Source organism: Cyanistes caeruleus, chromosome 2, assembly GCF_971803275.1.
Source record: "Cyanistes caeruleus chromosome 2, bCyaCae1.hap1.1, whole genome shotgun sequence".
NCBI classification, from domain to species: Eukaryota; Metazoa; Chordata; class Aves; order Passeriformes; family Paridae; genus Cyanistes; species Cyanistes caeruleus.
Window position 1 is genome coordinate 9,008,900 of NC_141702.1, and position 17,423 is coordinate 9,026,322.

The 17,423-nt window shown below is 38.6% G+C and overlaps 1 long non-coding RNA gene across 1 annotated transcript; it reads right to left on the reverse strand.

Annotated features, from left to right (window-relative positions):
* Window positions 1-13,102: 13,102 nt before the first annotated feature.
* On the reverse strand, window positions 13,103-15,951 carry LOC147654594 (uncharacterized). The gene is made up of 2 exons (XR_015282500.1): window positions 15,694-15,951; window positions 13,103-15,041 (listed from the first exon to the last, which is right to left on the reverse strand). It is a non-coding gene; the product is annotated as an uncharacterized LOC147654594 (long non-coding RNA).
* Window positions 15,952-17,423: the final 1,472 nt, after the last annotated feature.

A 17,423-nucleotide genomic window follows, 5' to 3' on the forward strand; every position in this document is an offset into this window, starting at 1 on the left:
TTAGGGCCTGAGTCTCATTATGTAAATATTATGCAGATTTCTAAAGAACCAAATGGAGTTTCAAAGCAGAGAGATAGAATACAAGGTTAAATGACTGCTTTCATATTATAGGAGCATCTATACATCTTTATATGGCAATTTTAAAAAACAGGGTGGAAGACAAACTCCATAAGCTTTCCTTTTTCAAGTGTATTTCTACCAATTAGTGTGTGTCTGAGAAGGAATTTCTTTCTTAATTATTATTTTTTTTTTGAAATACTGTTTTCATAATTTCATTTTATTCACTGTTATCTTTCTCCTTTGGCTATTCCTTCCACTCATCACAATCTCATCAGAGTCAGAAGTTTTCCTTATGTTTTCTTTTTCAATATGACTAACTCACATTCTCCTTCTGAGAACATATTTAGTACTCATTTATAACTGCAAAATATAAGCCAGTCTGTTGGATTTCAACAATTTAAATCAAGGGCAAAAGAGTCTTTAGTGTGCTCTCCTCTCAAACATGTTTGAAAATGAGCTGTTTCACAAGTTAGAGGGTAAATTTCTCTCCATTCTCAGAAACCTTCTTACTGGTGAATTTATTCTACAAAAAAAATGATCAAAGCCTAATTTAAATTTAAAAGAAAAGTATTTTAAGTTTTATATTTATTAAGCAGACAAAAAGATGAAACAAAAGCTTCTGGTCTGAGAAAAGAGAAATTGTCTTCATGAGTGAGGAAGACCATCTTACACTAACCTGGTAGCATGTTACAAGTGGCTACTTTTATTGCATTCAAAAGAATGACATGATGTGAAAGTTCTGGTAGCATAGGAATATGTGTGTCCTAAATAATGGAGATATTAGTATTCTTTTACAGTAATTTGTCTGTGCTGCAAGAAGCAATGAAGTAGCAGTCTTTGATCCAAGTACAGCTTTTCTCTTTCTCTCTCAAAGCTAAGTAAGAGTTAATTAATCTTCTGGACTGCATGAAAAACTCAAAACCCTAATCTTTTTTGAGACAAATCTGCCTTATTTTTGTCAGTATTTCTCTTCTCCTTTTTATAGTGTGCAGTATTTGCGTGCTTCTCTCCCCAGGTGAAGTCTTCACCTTGGGTTGTGACAGCATCTGAATCTCACAGCAATCAAGGCTGAAGTCACCAACAGGAATTGAATTCTTGTAATTAGTAAGCTGTTCTCATGCAGAGTTGTTAGGGCAGGGAAGAAATATCTGAAGAAACCAACATTTCACAGTCAGTGCTGGTAAGAATATTTACAAGGAAGATAAATTTTTCCATAGTAGACAGAATTAAATATACCAATCAGAATATGAATTTCTGTAAAGTGACAGTTGCTTATTTAAGACCCAGTTAGCAAAATATTTGAGTGCTTAAATCAAACCCATTTCTTGAGTGAATGCTCTTTGCAAGCATGTGCTTAATTTATGTTTAATTATGTTGCTTTTACTGATTTCTGATTTCAGTAAGCTTTCAATGTCCTTTGACTGACACTGAAACAAACTGATATTGGGAGTCTCTGTATTGGTGAATGAAGAAATAATCCAAAGGAGCAAATTTTTGTGCTACTTGTCCACACATGCACCCACTGAGCACATTCCAACTCCATCTTTCAAGATAATCTGGGATTATCCTTGTAGGAAGCAGTCAATGTAATGTGAATTATTGTGTGACTATGAAAAGATTGCTTAGGACTCTTTTTATGTCAATAACTTGCGAATTGTGCAGAACCCATAGAATCCATACCACCCTCTCTTGTTCTACTTTTTAAGCAAGTGTTAAAGGTGGGTATCTTGCAATTTTATTGTCTAAATTTGACTGTGCAATGCTCCCTTGTAGTTTAACCAAAAGAGAGAGAGTAGGCCAGCATATTAGAACTATCAGAAATACCTCTGCATAAATGGAGGTTTCAGCAGCCACTTGAAATTAAAATGTTGATTCAAGGAATATTAGTTAGGACACAATGGCAGTGTGAACTTTTTCAAATTACAGTCCTTTTTAACATCCCTCTCACCCACATGGAAGCAGCTTGAACTGAACAGGCAGACTTTTTCTGCTGGGATCACATTTGTCATTATTCAAGTCAGTATTGAATTTAAGGACTGTCATCTCTTAGTTCTGTTCAACATGCACCTGTTGTATGTCCACATTATTTATTCAGACCTGACTTCCTGGTTCACAGGTTTCTTAGATGAAACAGCTCATTGCTGAAAATCAGGTTTTTCTGTCCATGTGGAATTGTTCAGTGCTACCCTTAAATAAAAGCATGTGTATTTTTTCAGTGGTACAATATTTGTTCATGTAGTGAAGAACGTGATTCTAGCAAGTAAGCAAGGGGAGTGAAATAGCTGAATGTGTAGAACATACAAACTTTAGTACTGAATAAGCAGAACTTGAGTTACTTTCACAATTACTATGGCCCACTTACAAGGCTTCTTTCTAGTAACAATAAAATAAATGTTTTCTGACGGGAAGAAATACTGTTTTGTGGCCTTTGAAAATCACCACACAAGATATTATTGTTCTAGCTGTCAGTTCTCAACATCTGTTGTACAGCTTAAGGACTATCACAATACATACCTAAAGCCATACTTTTCTTCAGAAAGGAGAAAAAGGTAACAATTTTTGTTCTCTTATGCTATGTTTTTATTAAAAATACATTTAGCTTAGATAAAATGCTATTCAACAAAAGCAAGGCAGTGATTTTGTTGCTTTGGCATATAATTTATTCAGCTCATTCTTGTAGTATTCAGACACCATGAACAGAATACATTATTCAACAAATACCAACAATTACTCCTTGAATAATTTAGTTGATGAATATTTTATTCTTGTGATAAAACCAGATCCATGTGAGGGAACTAATACTTGTGCACAGCCTGCTGGACCTTTATGGGAAGTTGATAGAAACCCAACAGCTGATATAGAATTTGTCTTGTTGTTTTGGGGTACAGTAGAAGGTAAAACACATTATGATGGATTTTAACCTTGCAGAAAAACAAGTGACTGGATACCTAGACATTATTATTTAATTACTATATTTTATTTGATTGTAATAATGTGATAGTTTTGCATTAATTGATATTTTGTAAAGCAATGAACAATCACAAAGAACTGAATGACTAACATCACATGAGTGAGTGTTAATTATGGCAGGCAGCTATGGGAGAAACATGAGTAAAAATGCAGCTCATTTGAAAAACAGATGAACTGATGGGAAAAGACCTAAAATGAGACCTCAAGAAACCTCAAAATGTCAAGATTTAATGGACTAAGGTTTTGGGATTTTTTCTTAAATAAAATATATATAAAGATCTCCATGATAAAACTACAGCTATATCTTCATCTATTCAGAGTGTGACTAGGTCTTCTTGCCTCTGTCCAAATACCCCTTCCACACATGAACAGCATTCTCTAGATCTGGCAAAGCATTTGCTGGATGGAGATGAACAGCCTGAACCACAAAGAGCTGAGGCATTTGCCTGTCCCAGAAGAGCAAAAAAATGTTTTACTGCACCACAGTATGTGTGCATGTGTGCTTTATAGGAGGATCCTTCTCACAGTGTAACCTCACTGGAACCACAGTCTCATCTGGGAGGATCTGATACATCTGGGATCACACCTTCCAGATATTAGGGGGTATATTCATATAGCAATGAAATAATCAGGCACATCAGTTGCTGTCAGCATGATCTCCCCATGTTGTATGACCCACCAGATATAATCTCACTCATTGGGTCTCTATGTCAGCAAAAAGCCTGCACACAAGTAATCTAGAAGTTAATTAACCTGGAAATTAAAATGGAATTTTGTAAATCCCAGTCCTATGGCATCATCACAAAATCAATCCTTTTTTTCCCATGTGCTACCATATGAATAGGTTACATTCTTGCAGCACATTCTATATACTGCTGGCTTGGTACCTACTGATGGATAACCCACCAGGTATCTTCCTTGAGAGTGCAGTGACTGTTGCCTTAAAATGTTCACTAAATACAGACCTTCAGCAAGGTGAGGCTGTCTTCTGTTTAGATAAAATGATTATAAATGTTTGCTTTTGAGATCATAATATCTTCTGTATCGGTTCTCCTGCAAGTACATAATTAACCTGTCAGCCCACCCTGCAGTAATAAGTGTGATAGACGGGAAATATATTAGGGAAGAACCTGTGTGTGATATGCTCACAAGCCTTACTTTATCCTTCAAATATTTTGCCTTTAATTAGCACTCAGGTAAAGTCAGACCTTAATGAATTAGCATATAACTGTTATCAGTATACATTATTTTTTCATTCTGAACTGCACACTCAGATGAGGTATAAAAGACCTGCTGTGGGTATTCTGGGGAGGGAGCGGGGTGAAGCAACTTAAGATAGATTGATACTCTTTGGAAAGTCCTGAATTTACAGTATTTACAAAGCCTTTCTTGATAAATAAGATGCAGAATGAACTACTAAGTAAAAATCCTGAAGGAGAAAAAACTGGCAAAAAACATTGTCTCAAAAACAATAACATCAGATAAAGAAAGTGCTTATGAAAGTGATTATGTAAATGGAAAATAAACAAAAATCTGAGCTGTGTCTTAGACTCTGTCACAACTACAGGAAGGAAAAAGAAGTATTAGGTGAAATTCATAATCTAAAGGTATCTCAGTGATGTGAGAGTTTATATCTCCTGCTTTTTTAAGCACTTCAGTATAAGAAAAAGAGGAGTCTGAGAAAGGCATAGAAAGGATGCTGGACAGGGACTTTGATGAAGCCATGCCTCCACAAGGATTTGTGTTGGACCTACTCTTCGCTTTATGTGTCTCTACAAAAACAGAACCTGCTAAGTTCAAGGACCTTCGAGGACTAAAAACCATTACCTAGAACTGATGTCTCAAAGGGTTCAAACTTCTCAAAGGGTTTATCTGGAAGAGTGATGATGAAAAGAAGATGATCACCTCATGTATATTTGCCACAATTTAAAAATGTTTGAATTACAGGAGATATAAGTTCAGTATATTTTAATCAAAGCTACAAAGCAGAGAAGGAAGGAAAAAATGGTTTATTTTTAGCTATTCCTGTTACCAAAATTTGCATTTGAAATTACAGAAGGGGCAGTCAAGAGGTTGTCTTTTTAAGACTTTCCCAGATATGACAGGCTACAGCAAATGGATGGATGACTCATGTGTCTTCATATGACACCCATTATTTTATACATAATGTTTGTCCTCCAAGGTGATTTTATTTTTCTTTTTATTAATCCTTATTAATATTAAAGAGAGAATAGTAAAATACTTTTTTTTTTTTTTTCCTGGAATGCATAAATGCTTTAGCTAATCATTTCCCCACAATTATCATAAAACAGCAGTGACATTTTCAGCTCTTCAAAATTATGCAAATTATTGAGTGGGTAAGTACAGTAGCTCTTTTCTCTATTAGAGCACTGCTGCTTAAAGTGGTATTGCATGTCAAGGAGGGCAAGGTGTGAGTAGTTTGATTAGAATTATCCACCCTCCACCAGCATCTTTCTCTGCTTCATGCATCTACATGGTACAGACACCCACTGTCCTTTATTAAATCACATTTGCATTTGCAAACTCATGGAGATGAATAAAGGAAGCACCCAAAGGAAAGTGGGCAATCCAGATCTGCTTTGTTTTTTGTCCCATTGCACCATCATTCAGTGTGCAGGTAGGAAATATTCACACTTTCTATAAGAAAAGAATCTTTAAAAAATAGTACATGAAGATTTGCATTTCTAAATCTAGACTGGATTTTGAACCCAGAAGTTCATTGTGTTCTTCATAAGCCAAATGCTTTATCTTTTTGAAAGTGATATGGCCATGGAATTACTCAAATGAGGGGTGGTAGAACTGGATGAAAAAAATTGAAAGAATTGATCACAGTTTTTTCTTGTTCAGTTCCACTTTGGAAGAGTGACAATTCATTTCTATTCTCCTGGAGATCAGTTTCAAACATTACTAATAAAAAGCATTTCCACTGTTTTCCAGTTCAGTAGGCTTAGTTCAGTAGTTCTAACCTAATCCACCCAGAAAGCAGGAACTTCCGTCCTGACATTCTCTTCTGTCGTGCCTTACTTACCCAGCCCATGAACACTCACAGCAGAGCTGCTGCTCTAGACTGCTCCACGTCATCCCAGCAATGCTCACCCCGCTTGGGCTCTCCCATCTGTTTTCTGGAGTGTTTGTGTGTGTTTGTTTGTTTTGAAACCATCTGCTGTCTCGTACCTTCCTCTTCAGCTCCAGCCCAGTCTCACTCTCGGGCTCACAGCTCAGCTTGGGTGTTCCAGGCAGCTGTGTGGACCCAAAGCCCTGTATGGACTGGTGTGCCCACAGCAGAGTGCAGCTTTCTTGAGAGGCTCCAGCAGGAGGAGTGCAAGTGGTGCTGGCATGAGGTTGTGCCTTAGGGAACAAGCCCTGCTCATTAGCAGCACTCCTTGTCTCAAGCCAGTCCTGTTCCTGGCTTTGGAGTTATCTGAGGATGTCTCACTGACATTCAGTGAGAATATGCACAAACTTATTTTTTAAATTGCATATTATCAGAGATGGAATTTCTATCTCAATTTTTCTTTGTAGGATCAAGTAATGTTGGTCCATTCAAAGAACCCTTTAGGTGATTGTAAGTTTACATACAAGTAATGGCAGAAAACCAAAGGAAGTCAAACATGAAAGAAGTGAGTTCTTCATTTTTTAAACATTAACTACTTGTTGTTTTCATGTCCTAAGCCAGTTAAGTGGAGACATGACTCCCCTAAACAATCTACACATGAAGGCTCAATGCACATTGCTCCTCTCTCTTTAAATGTTTCACTGAGATTTTAAATTCTAACAGCTAAACAGTCTCATTTCTTTTCTAACATTTAGACAGAGGGTTTTTTTACAGTTTTTAAATAGAAGAAATAAAGCTAACTATATTCTTATCTCCTATTTTCAATTTAGCTTTAGAAATTAAAATTTCTACCATATAATTGAACCAAAATTATCTACAACTTTCCAGTGCTTTTCATTCTGTATACCCATGCTGCAAATTGAAATTCAAGGCTATGATCAAGTACAAATCACCTATTGTCATTGAATAGAGCATTATAAAACACCGATGTATTTCCTCCCTTTTAAACTGTTTTTCCAAATGATTTCACGGTCACAATAGACACCTACAAAGTCTGGAAAAAAAAAAGAAAAAAAAGAAAAAAAAGAAGAGTCTCTCCTTCCCAAGTGATTCTGTAGTATTCTTTGCCAGTTCTTTGCCAGTCCCAGTAACAAATACAGGCTGGACAGTGAATGGATTGAGATCAAACCTGGACAAAACAACTTGGGGATGTTGGTTGATGTGAACATGCCCTGTTCAAGGCCTGTTTGCAGCCTGGGAAGCCAACAGTGTCCTGAGCTGCATCAAAAGCAGATTGAGGGAGGTGACTCTGCCCCTCTGCCCTCATGAGACTCCACCTGGGCTACTGCATCTATCCCTGGACTCCCTGCAGAAGGGGGACATAGAGCTGTTGGGGTGAGTCCAGAGGAAACCAAGAAGATGATCAGGGGTTGGAGCACCTCTCATGGAGACAGGCTGAGAGCTGGGGCTGTTCAGGCTGGAGAAGAGAGGGCTCCAGAGAGACTTTATTGAACATCAAGGGGATGTAGGAGAGCTGGAAAGGGACTCTTTACCAGTAGTGACAGGCAAGGGACAATGGTTACAAGGTGATAGAGGGTAGATTTAGACTGGACATGGAAGGAAAGCCTTTACTGTGAGGGTGGTGAGGCACTGGCACAGATTGCCCAAAGCAGTGGATGTCCCATCCCTGCAAGTGTTCAAGGCCAGGTTGGGTGGGGGCCTGAGCAACTTGGTCTAGTGAAATGTATCCCTTCCCATGGCAGGGGCCCTGGAATAGGATGACCTTTAAGGTCATTTCTAACCCAAGCTGTCATGCAGGTAGAATCCAAGCTGTAACATAAAGCTATTCTTGCCTATGAAAAAGTACTAGTTCATTCAGGAATAATAATATAAAGAGCAAATTATTTTGCACGTATTTGCAGAAACACAGTGCACTTCAAGATTCTTGGGGAATTCTTTCCCTTCACTTTTCTTTCTCTATGTTGAAAATTAAATTCTGTAATAGAAGTGCCACGCTAAGCATATAATATATGCTTAAGGGAGAATATAGGGGCCTTATTTGCATCTTCTTCTGTGTGCCCTGTGTTATCCCAGTAACTTTCTGAAACAGTAGTTAACCTCTGCCATGCAGCCATCTCCTGGCCTCCCCACCTCCAAAACCATGGCTGCAGAACTTGGGCTCAATAGTGAGATACAGAGACAACAAACAGCAACATCTGAAATCCACAGAGGAGCATCAGGGCAAGGTTACATAAGTGAATAAAACAGTGCCAGGGCTCAGACACCAGGCAGCTCAGTCATCCATACTTTTAACTTCTTCACCAGCTCTTGGCATGCTTTAGTCCAGGTCCAGGTCCAGGTTAGCACTATCCCATGGAGTTCCCAGGGATGCTCAGGGGGTCAGAACTAAACAAGGGCACTCCCCATTAGACAGCTGAGACACAACCTCCTAGTTTTGGAAGATGAGACTTTAGTAGGATAGATGGCACTAGATGGTGTCAGCTGGCCTCAGGGTCAAAATAGTGTTGCCCTCACTATTCAATTTCCTGGTATAGATGCTGCCTCAGACTCCTGTCTATTTCCAGAAACAGAAATAAATTCTGTACAGGCTTGTCTTTTCCGTATGATAAGGACACAACACTGCTGTTGATGACACTTTTGTTATATGTGAAATTGGCAGGATGTAAACAAATGGGAAAACAACAGAAGGTATTGTCCAGGCTCCATCACTTGAACAGCTGGTTCAAAGCAAAAATTGTTCTGTGAATAAAGAACTTTTGAAACCGGTGATATGGAAGCTTGCCTACCCCTTGCAGACTGTTCTTTGAGCCCCATGCCGGTAAAACTCATGTTTAAAACAATCAAAACAAAAAATACACCTTTGTTTCTTCCATCCCCATCACCAGGAGTATGCACTCCATGAGCAGGACAGGCATGGGATGCTTGTGCTTTCACCACACCCTGATGCTGCATCTCTCTCTGTCCATTGACTGCGCTGGAAGCAAGGTTACAGCAACTCTGTGCAGACACCAAGAAAGATAAAAAAGACAAGTAGTACTGTTGCTAATACCAGACACACTCTAAGATATCTTGGTACAGCTACAAAGCTCTTCAGTGAATGGAGGAAGAATAAAAAAGACCTGAAAATATATCTGTCAGAAAACGTTGAGACCAGAAAAAGTTCAAGACACAAGCCCCAAACCTTTAGAGAACAGTAAATACTTTGGGGGCAGAAGGGGATGGGGACTGTTAGGAATATTCTCTATGCTTAAGCAAAAGGCTACAATTGTTCTTTTGTGGTTTATGACACAAGCTTTTATCCCAGAAATGTGCTGGTTCAGATCCTTTCTGAAATAAATTAATTTTTCATGACTACATAGAAATAGCAGAAATGTTCTCACACATTTAATTCCTTTTGGGGGGCTGATATTGTATAGAATTTACATCTAAGTTCTCAGTTTGAAATGTTGTGTTCTCTTCAGGAAAGCAGAGTGCACAGCACTTGGACTTAACTTAGATTCAAAGAATATTTTACTGAATCAGAGCTGTAGTTGCTCTGACAAAGTTAATCACCCAGCCCATAGAAGCACAAACTTGATGTAGAGATTTAAAACAGATGCCTATTTTTCTTTTTATTTTTCCTTTTATTTTTCCTTTTTACATTTAGAAGAGAAAAAAAAAATAAAGGTAATAACTTAGTTGATTTAAACTTAAGTTTGTCTTACAAACCTAGACTGATGTTCTAAGTGAACCTCCCCACTTGCTCTCCAATGCTGTCTGCCCTTGTAAGCACCCAAAATTTAACCACACATTCTCTACATCACCTCGTAGCTTTTCTTCACTGAATTTATTGGGAATGCAATTCCAACTGAGCTTGCAGCTGAAGTCCCACCAAGTCTAGGTGTCTGGGTTACACACACAGCAAGGCCCTCCACACACTGCAGACCATAAGGAAAAATTCAATTTCTTTGGAACTATGTTCTTTTGATTTAGCTCTACTCTTAAACCTGCTTATGTTATGATTGAAACTTGAAAGCCAACCCTTTCTTTTTGCTCCCAGAAGAACAGGAAATAAAAAGTACTTCACCAGATCATCTTTTCACTAAATTTTAGTTTCTGTCTGTCAGAAGCACATAAACTTCAGGAACAAAAATCAAGGAAAACACCAAACTCCGTTCAGGGTTTTTAAAAAGTGTTTATATTTTAAAAGTTCCATGATACCCTGTATGGTCTTTCATACAATTCACTTTTGACTGAGATTCTATATTATTATTTTTTAAAAATCAAATTCTCCTCAGACTCAGTGAGTTAGAGACTGAAATCCAAAAGCCTTGGAGAAAAATATTTAAAATAAGAAGAAATGGAAATAAATCTTAATCCATTTTTTGTGAGTCAAGTTTGTTTTGCTGACTTTTCCTCTATCCTGAGTTTTTTAAACATGAAGAGACTGAAGTATTTGTCTTAAAATATAATATTGCCTTGATAAAATTATAGGGATTTTTTTTATTTTTTTTGTGATGCCCTACATTGTTTTAACCCATAGACATCTTCAGTCATCAGTGGTTAAATTTCTTGATGGCTTTGCAAACAGCTGCAGCCTCTTGTGAGACGTTGTGCAGACTCAAAGAGGATACAAAACAGTGCTCACCTGAGGTTAAGTCCCAACCCAGCACAGTGGCATTAACAACAACCCAACACAGAAAGCTGGGGAGAGGTAGATTTTTTTCTTCCTAATGAAGGACTGAAAAATGATCTTACTCATGCTACCATTGCATCATTACAGCTCAGTAGGCTTCAGTGGAAATCCTCCTGAATTACTTCAGATAGATTAAACTTACCTCAAAATGTTATATTTACTGAATAGCAGTCATCCAGCAATGTTAAAGCACCTTGGGAACTTTAGTTAAGCTCCAAAATCTCTCCTTCCATGGTTTCCCAAGTGGAAAATAAATTAATATGGTTTATGGACATTCAGATCATCACCCAGGAATATTCCCCAAATTTGTGCAAAATCAGACAGAAAATCACCATCCAGGTCAGATGCAGAACAGAATGTCCCACCTGTACTCTTGGTCTCTGGTACTATACATTTTATCCTCTTTTAGAGCAATAGATTTAAACCCTTACAGATTATTACTTTTATCTTAAACTCTCTCTTACCTCAAATGGCTGCTGAGTTCTCAGTCGGGCCATTTACCATAAGTGCCTGCTCTAGTTATTCAGTCCATTAAAATAGAAATCAGACTACATTACCCAGAACACACTTAAGCCTCCCACAGCCCTGCTCAGTCACAGAGGCAGTCTGCCAATAAATAAACCCTCTACAGTTCCCTACTAAAATCAGTTAGGAGTTGTATGTTAAAATATATGAATACATATGTTAATACAAACCCAACAGCCAATATCTGAATTATAAGGTAATTTAGTTAGAAAAGCGCTTGCATGTTGGGTTGGATATTTCATTACCCATGGCTAATTCCTGGGATGATGTTAGCAAGCTTCCTAACTTCTTTTTCTGCCTACATAGTTCTCTGCTTTGAAAACACAGCTATTATTTTCTTTGGCTGTAGGACATTTGCACTATTTGATCTTATCTGGCCATGGGAAGCACGAGATGTTTTGTGTGTGTGGTTCTTGGACACATACAGAGAGTTAAATCACACATAAGCAAGGCAAGCAATTTCCTAAACTAATAGATAGGAGAAAAGACAAGTGAAAAAATCCATAATGCCTGCTTTACTAAATTCCTCAGAAGCTAAGTTACTTATCATTGCCATCACTGGAGAAAGTTTGAAGCTGTGAGAGGAGGTAGGTGGTGTGGAAAACAATGTGTTTAAAATGGCATTGATGGCTCCTCAAGGCAAAGTCACAGTTCTGCTTTCCCTGTGGAGGCAGTGGAACCAGAAAAATTGATTTTGAAGTATTGTTCCCCCTTTCTTCCTTCCACCACTTTTGCTTCACCTGCTGCCATGGCATGAATGTGACTTACTCCCAGGTCTTTGTCCTGAGAGCAGCAAAGTGAAGATTTGCCTGTATCACCTTGAACTGACTCTAAGCACACCTTTGTTTAGTAAATTCAGGAGTAAGTCAGGTAACACACGTGAATTACTAGTCCACAGTCCTGCAGGTAATTGAATGCCCTCAACACTCACATAAAAAATGTTTGACTTTGTAAGACCTGAGCTCTATAAAAATAAACATAATCAAATTCAGACAGCATTTGCTTGCCAATTACTGGCAGATTTGCGCCATTTATGGTCAGTCCATTATGACACAGCTCTACAAATTGAATTTGTTACAGAAAATGTTAAGAAGGAAGGATCTTTGGCTTCAATTTATCCAGAACAAATGGGAAAATGGAAAAAATCAAATCTGAATTTGTAGCTACAAGGCAATTTGGACAAATGTTACACTATACTGTCCTATCTGTGGAGCAAAACATGATCCAAACTATCTCAATGCATTGAGATTATATAATTTGATGATAGCATCTAGAACTGTGGCAGCACAAGCAATCTGGCATTCAGGACATTCCTGAATTTTGGTTAAAAGCTTTTTTTTTTTTAGCTCAAATATATTTGTTGGTTTAGATTGCACATTTATGGTGTGAAAATGAAACAAACTGTCTTAAATGGGAGGAAAGATGCCTGTGGTATAATTGATTTGCCAATTGCCTTGATTACTGTAGAAATGTTCAGCACTTTCTCCTCCTCAGGGAGATTTTATCTTGAAAAACGATGCCAACAGACAGACACACTCATACAAGTTAATCTGTATTTTATAATGGATAGGATTTAAAAATGCCCTGTGGAAAATGTGGTGTTTGCACTGAATGTAGTGGGTTGTCTCTGTCTGGATGCCAGGTACCCACCAAAGCCTCTCTGTCACTTGCCTCTGCAAATGAGAAGGAGACAGAAAATATTATGAAGGGTTCATGGGTTGAGATAAGGTCTGGGAGAGAGATAATCCACTGATTACCATACTGGCCAAAACACATTTGACTTAGAAAAATTAATTTATTTTTTTACCAATCAAAATAAGAGCAGGAAAATGAGAAATAAATCTTAAAAACAACTCTCTCCCTCCCCTTCCTCCTTCCTCTCTCCACCTGTTTCTCCAGAGGTGTGAGGATACAGGGAATGGGGTTTACAGTCAGTTCATCATACACTGTTCCTGCTGCTGCTCAAGGAGAGGAGATATTGTGTGGGTTCCCTCCCACAGAGACAGTTCTCCATGAACTTCTTCAGTGTATGTTTTTCTTATGGGCTAAAGTTCTTTATGAACTGCTCCAGCATGGGTTCCTCTCTGCAGGGTGCAGTCCTTCCAGAGCCACCTGCTCCTGCATGGGCTCCTCTCTCCACAGGTCTGCAGGTCCCTGCCACAGGGTCACAGCCTCCTTTGGGCATCCACCTGCTCCAGGGTGGGGCCCTCCACTGATTGAAGGAGGATCTCTGCTCCCACATGGAGCTCCATTGGCTGCAGGGGCACAGCTGCCTCACCATGGGCTGCAGGAGAACCTCTGCTTCAGCTCCAGTTCCTCCTCCTCCACTGACCTTGGTGTCTGCATAGCTGTTCCTCTCACACATTCTCACTCATCTCTTCTGAGCACAATTACATCAGCACAGTGACTTTTTTTCCCTTCTTAAATATGTTACCACAGAGGTGTTATCACCATCGCTGATTGGCCCAGCCTTGGCCAGCAGTGGGTCCAATTTGGAGGCATCTGGCATTGGCTCTGCCAAGGGGGAACATTCTGGAAGCTGCTCACAGAAATCACCACCTGCAACCATCCCCACTCCCAAAACGTGGCCACACAAAACCAATACACTACAATAGCAAATTATTTAGTGAGAAAGGCTGTAGCTTTAAAATAATTTCCCTTCTCTAGAATAAAATTCCCACCTCTTTCATCCTTTCCTCATTTGAGTGACACTCCAGGCCCGTTAGTTATCTTCATGGCCCTTTGTTCCACATCTTTCCATAGAGAAGCAGAAAGTCACACAGCAAAAATACTGTTGGTTCTCCTGAAATCACATACCACATTTCAAAACTGACATAGGTCTTCAGATCTGTTGTATGGAATTCATCTCCTCCAACTATCTGGATAGGATCCTGCTTAGACTACTAACACCTAAATTCAAGTCTAAATGCATTCTGGGAGGTGGAATTCAATAGCTTAAATACCTAGCACCTAGAAGACTCCACCTATCTCCATCTGTAGTTCTAGAAGAGGATGTTTTCCCTTCTCATATCTGCCAGTCTGGTGTGGATCCTTGAATTCTTTAGAGGTGTCTCAGATGTGGCTGTGTGGCTGTTAACTGTGATGGGATTATAGTGCCTACAGATTGCTAAAGGTAGGTGGTTTAATCTCAGTCTGTTTACCACTGAAAAGTAACAACATCATCTTCACTGATGGTGGTTACTTGAGCTATCCTGTAGAGGATTTTTATAGTCATTGGAGAAAATATGGCCATTCTAGGATGTAATCTTTCTGATATTTGCCATAAAGTGACTCACTCCTCCTTTAAAAGGACATTTTCATATTTTGTTGGAGAGAGCCTGTTCCTTATTTCAACACCTGCAATGTGCATGGGAGCTTCCACTTTACAAAACCATGACAGAATGGCTTTGTCCTTCCCAGGGTTTTCTCAGCTGCACATTTCACTGGGGCTTGGAAAAGCCCAGTGACTGCTGCTCAATGCTGCAGCTTGATAATCTTCTCCACTGAGTCTTTCCCAGTGAATTGTAGAAGGCTGTTGCCATCCTCTGGCACTCACAGGAAGGTGTTTGAAGGAAGGTCAGCTCCCAGTTGTTCAAGTAGGGCAAGTCAAAGCAAGGTAAAGGAAGGTCATCCAAAGTAATGGAGACAACAGCAGACTGGAAGTCAGCAGCAGTGTAACCCTGCTCCAATCAGTATTGTCTCTGTGCCGAAGAGCTTTAATGAGAAAAAAGGATTATTAACTTTCAAGTGTTGCAATGACAGCTTGTTGTTCCCCTGTGAATGCATGGTATGCTCACATGGCATGGCACAGCACAGAACAATATACACTTAGCTAGGTGCTGAGTATAACATCTCCTTAAAATTCACTTTGCCCACATCCTGACTGAAGGGTGGGCAAGAACAGAGTGTTTCTAGCTAAAATGAGCACAGTGTAAGGTCATTATTAACCCCTCTGTGCATATTACTGTGATTTACAACGATGGACGAGCACAAGCATCAGCAAACCTTTCATGGACAAATTATAGTCCATAATAAAACTGTACAGAATACAATCATTATAATTCTGGGACTGGTTTCAAAATATTTAATTTTTAAAGTTTCTAAAATTGACCTTGAAAATTTCCCTCTCCCCTTGCCATCCCTTCCTGTGATCAAACATTCTCAGTCATCACAAACTGCACATATCACATGTATTTCCTCATAACATCTCATATGAAAGACAAAGTCACCTTGCAATTTTAACCTCAAATAAAATGAACCAAAAAAAAAATCCTCTTTTCATTTCCACCAAATTTAACTCTGAAAAGAGAAACTGACAAAGCAGGAAGACCCTTCAGACCCCCATTGTAATCCTTTCCTTTCTGACCCTTTCCAGCTCTGTTTAGCTTTCACTTCCTTCATCCCTTAGATATGATTTATCATTCCTTTTTGTAGCAGCCTTGTCCTCTTCACATCAGAATGCCATTTTCACAGAGTTGTCCTTCTGTGGGAGTAGGAATCCTTGTCACAAACTGCAAATAACCTCACCACTTGATATTAAGTTTTGTTAAAGAGATACAAAATCTTATTCTTTAGAGAGAGTAGTTTTAATCTACTTGTTCAATTGTTTCTCACAGTATCACCTAACCTTTTCACAGCTTGATGTGATGGGGTGGGAGAAGGGACACCTGTGAGACAAATTTCCAGGTGAGCACATTTCACAGTTTCCTTTACAGTTGTAACCACTGGTCTTCATCACACCTGAATTCTAGCATCCTGCTCATTATTTCCCCTGCCAGTCAAGAAAAAGAAGAGGGATACAAGTACTATTTGCTTTCCCTGACAAGTATGAAATCGACTCCAGTGGAGCATGCACCTGATAGGAAACCATGGGTTTTAGGTTAGATGAGGACATAATGGTACTGGACATCAGAATGTACTGTCAAGATTGGTCATTTGTTAACTAAAGAGAAGTGTGTCATGGCTGTGGATATGTTTAGATATAAAAGGAAGGGAAGATGGTGTGAAAGCTACCTTGACTTCATTTCCAGTGATAGTAGTGGTGGGAAATGCCTTTCAGTGTCCTTCATTGGTTTTTTACAAATTCTGGTCACTGACACACTGACAGTGTTTTGTGACACACTCTGTGCTCTGTTTCCACCAACTGAGAGCCTGCAACTTTCTCCTTTCCTCCACAAAATTCACCACACAAAGATTCATATTTAAAACTTATGCCAGTTCTATTTCACATTATAATCACAAAGAGATTCAAGACCTGGATATACTCAGAGACATTCAAGAAGTACTTATCTTTGTGATATTGGTCCCATTGGGCAGATACAGAAAACTAAAAATATTTTAAAAGTATAAACAAATTTGACCTACTCAGGTTAAAAACTAGATCCTGAAAAATCCATTTGTCTTCCTGATTTCTAAAAGTATCTGAATTCCCTGATCATGTGCTTCTGCAAGTGCCTTGATGTTTTGGTGGGAACTGAGAAATTAATCTGATGTTAAAGTTCAATCAGGTAGATCCTCCTTTATAGTACCTTAATGTTTTCAAATCTATGATTGGATTTTTCTCGCATAGAATATCTAGAAATGAACCACTTTCTTGTTTAACTTAAATCTCTTTGCTATTGATGGAGTCAAGCACCTCTGCAGGCAGTTCACTTCATCTAAAGACATCCCTTATGAAGTAGCCTGTGACAATATCTGTCCTCCAATGGATGGAAAAAGAAATAGAGGGATGATTTTATGAAGTACTATGGAACATGTTTTTCACACCAATAGTGGTGGAAGGCATAGTAAACTTCTCAAAATCCTATCCTGTACCATTTACACCCTGCACATGTGCTGAAAAAAATAGATTATTTTCAAAATCTTGTTGTCAAGTCCATTCTTTAAATCCATGTAGATGATAAAATGTCTTTCCAAACCACAGACTTGGACTTTCTTAGCAAACTTGTGAATATTTCCATGAGATAACTCTTGCTAATACACACAGTACCCTACCTATCAGAGAATCAGAACATTTGTCAAGGAGTCTAAAAGTCCTAGCAACCATATTTTTCTTTAGTAGGTTTATTTCTGATATCTTCACCTCACTGTGTCCAA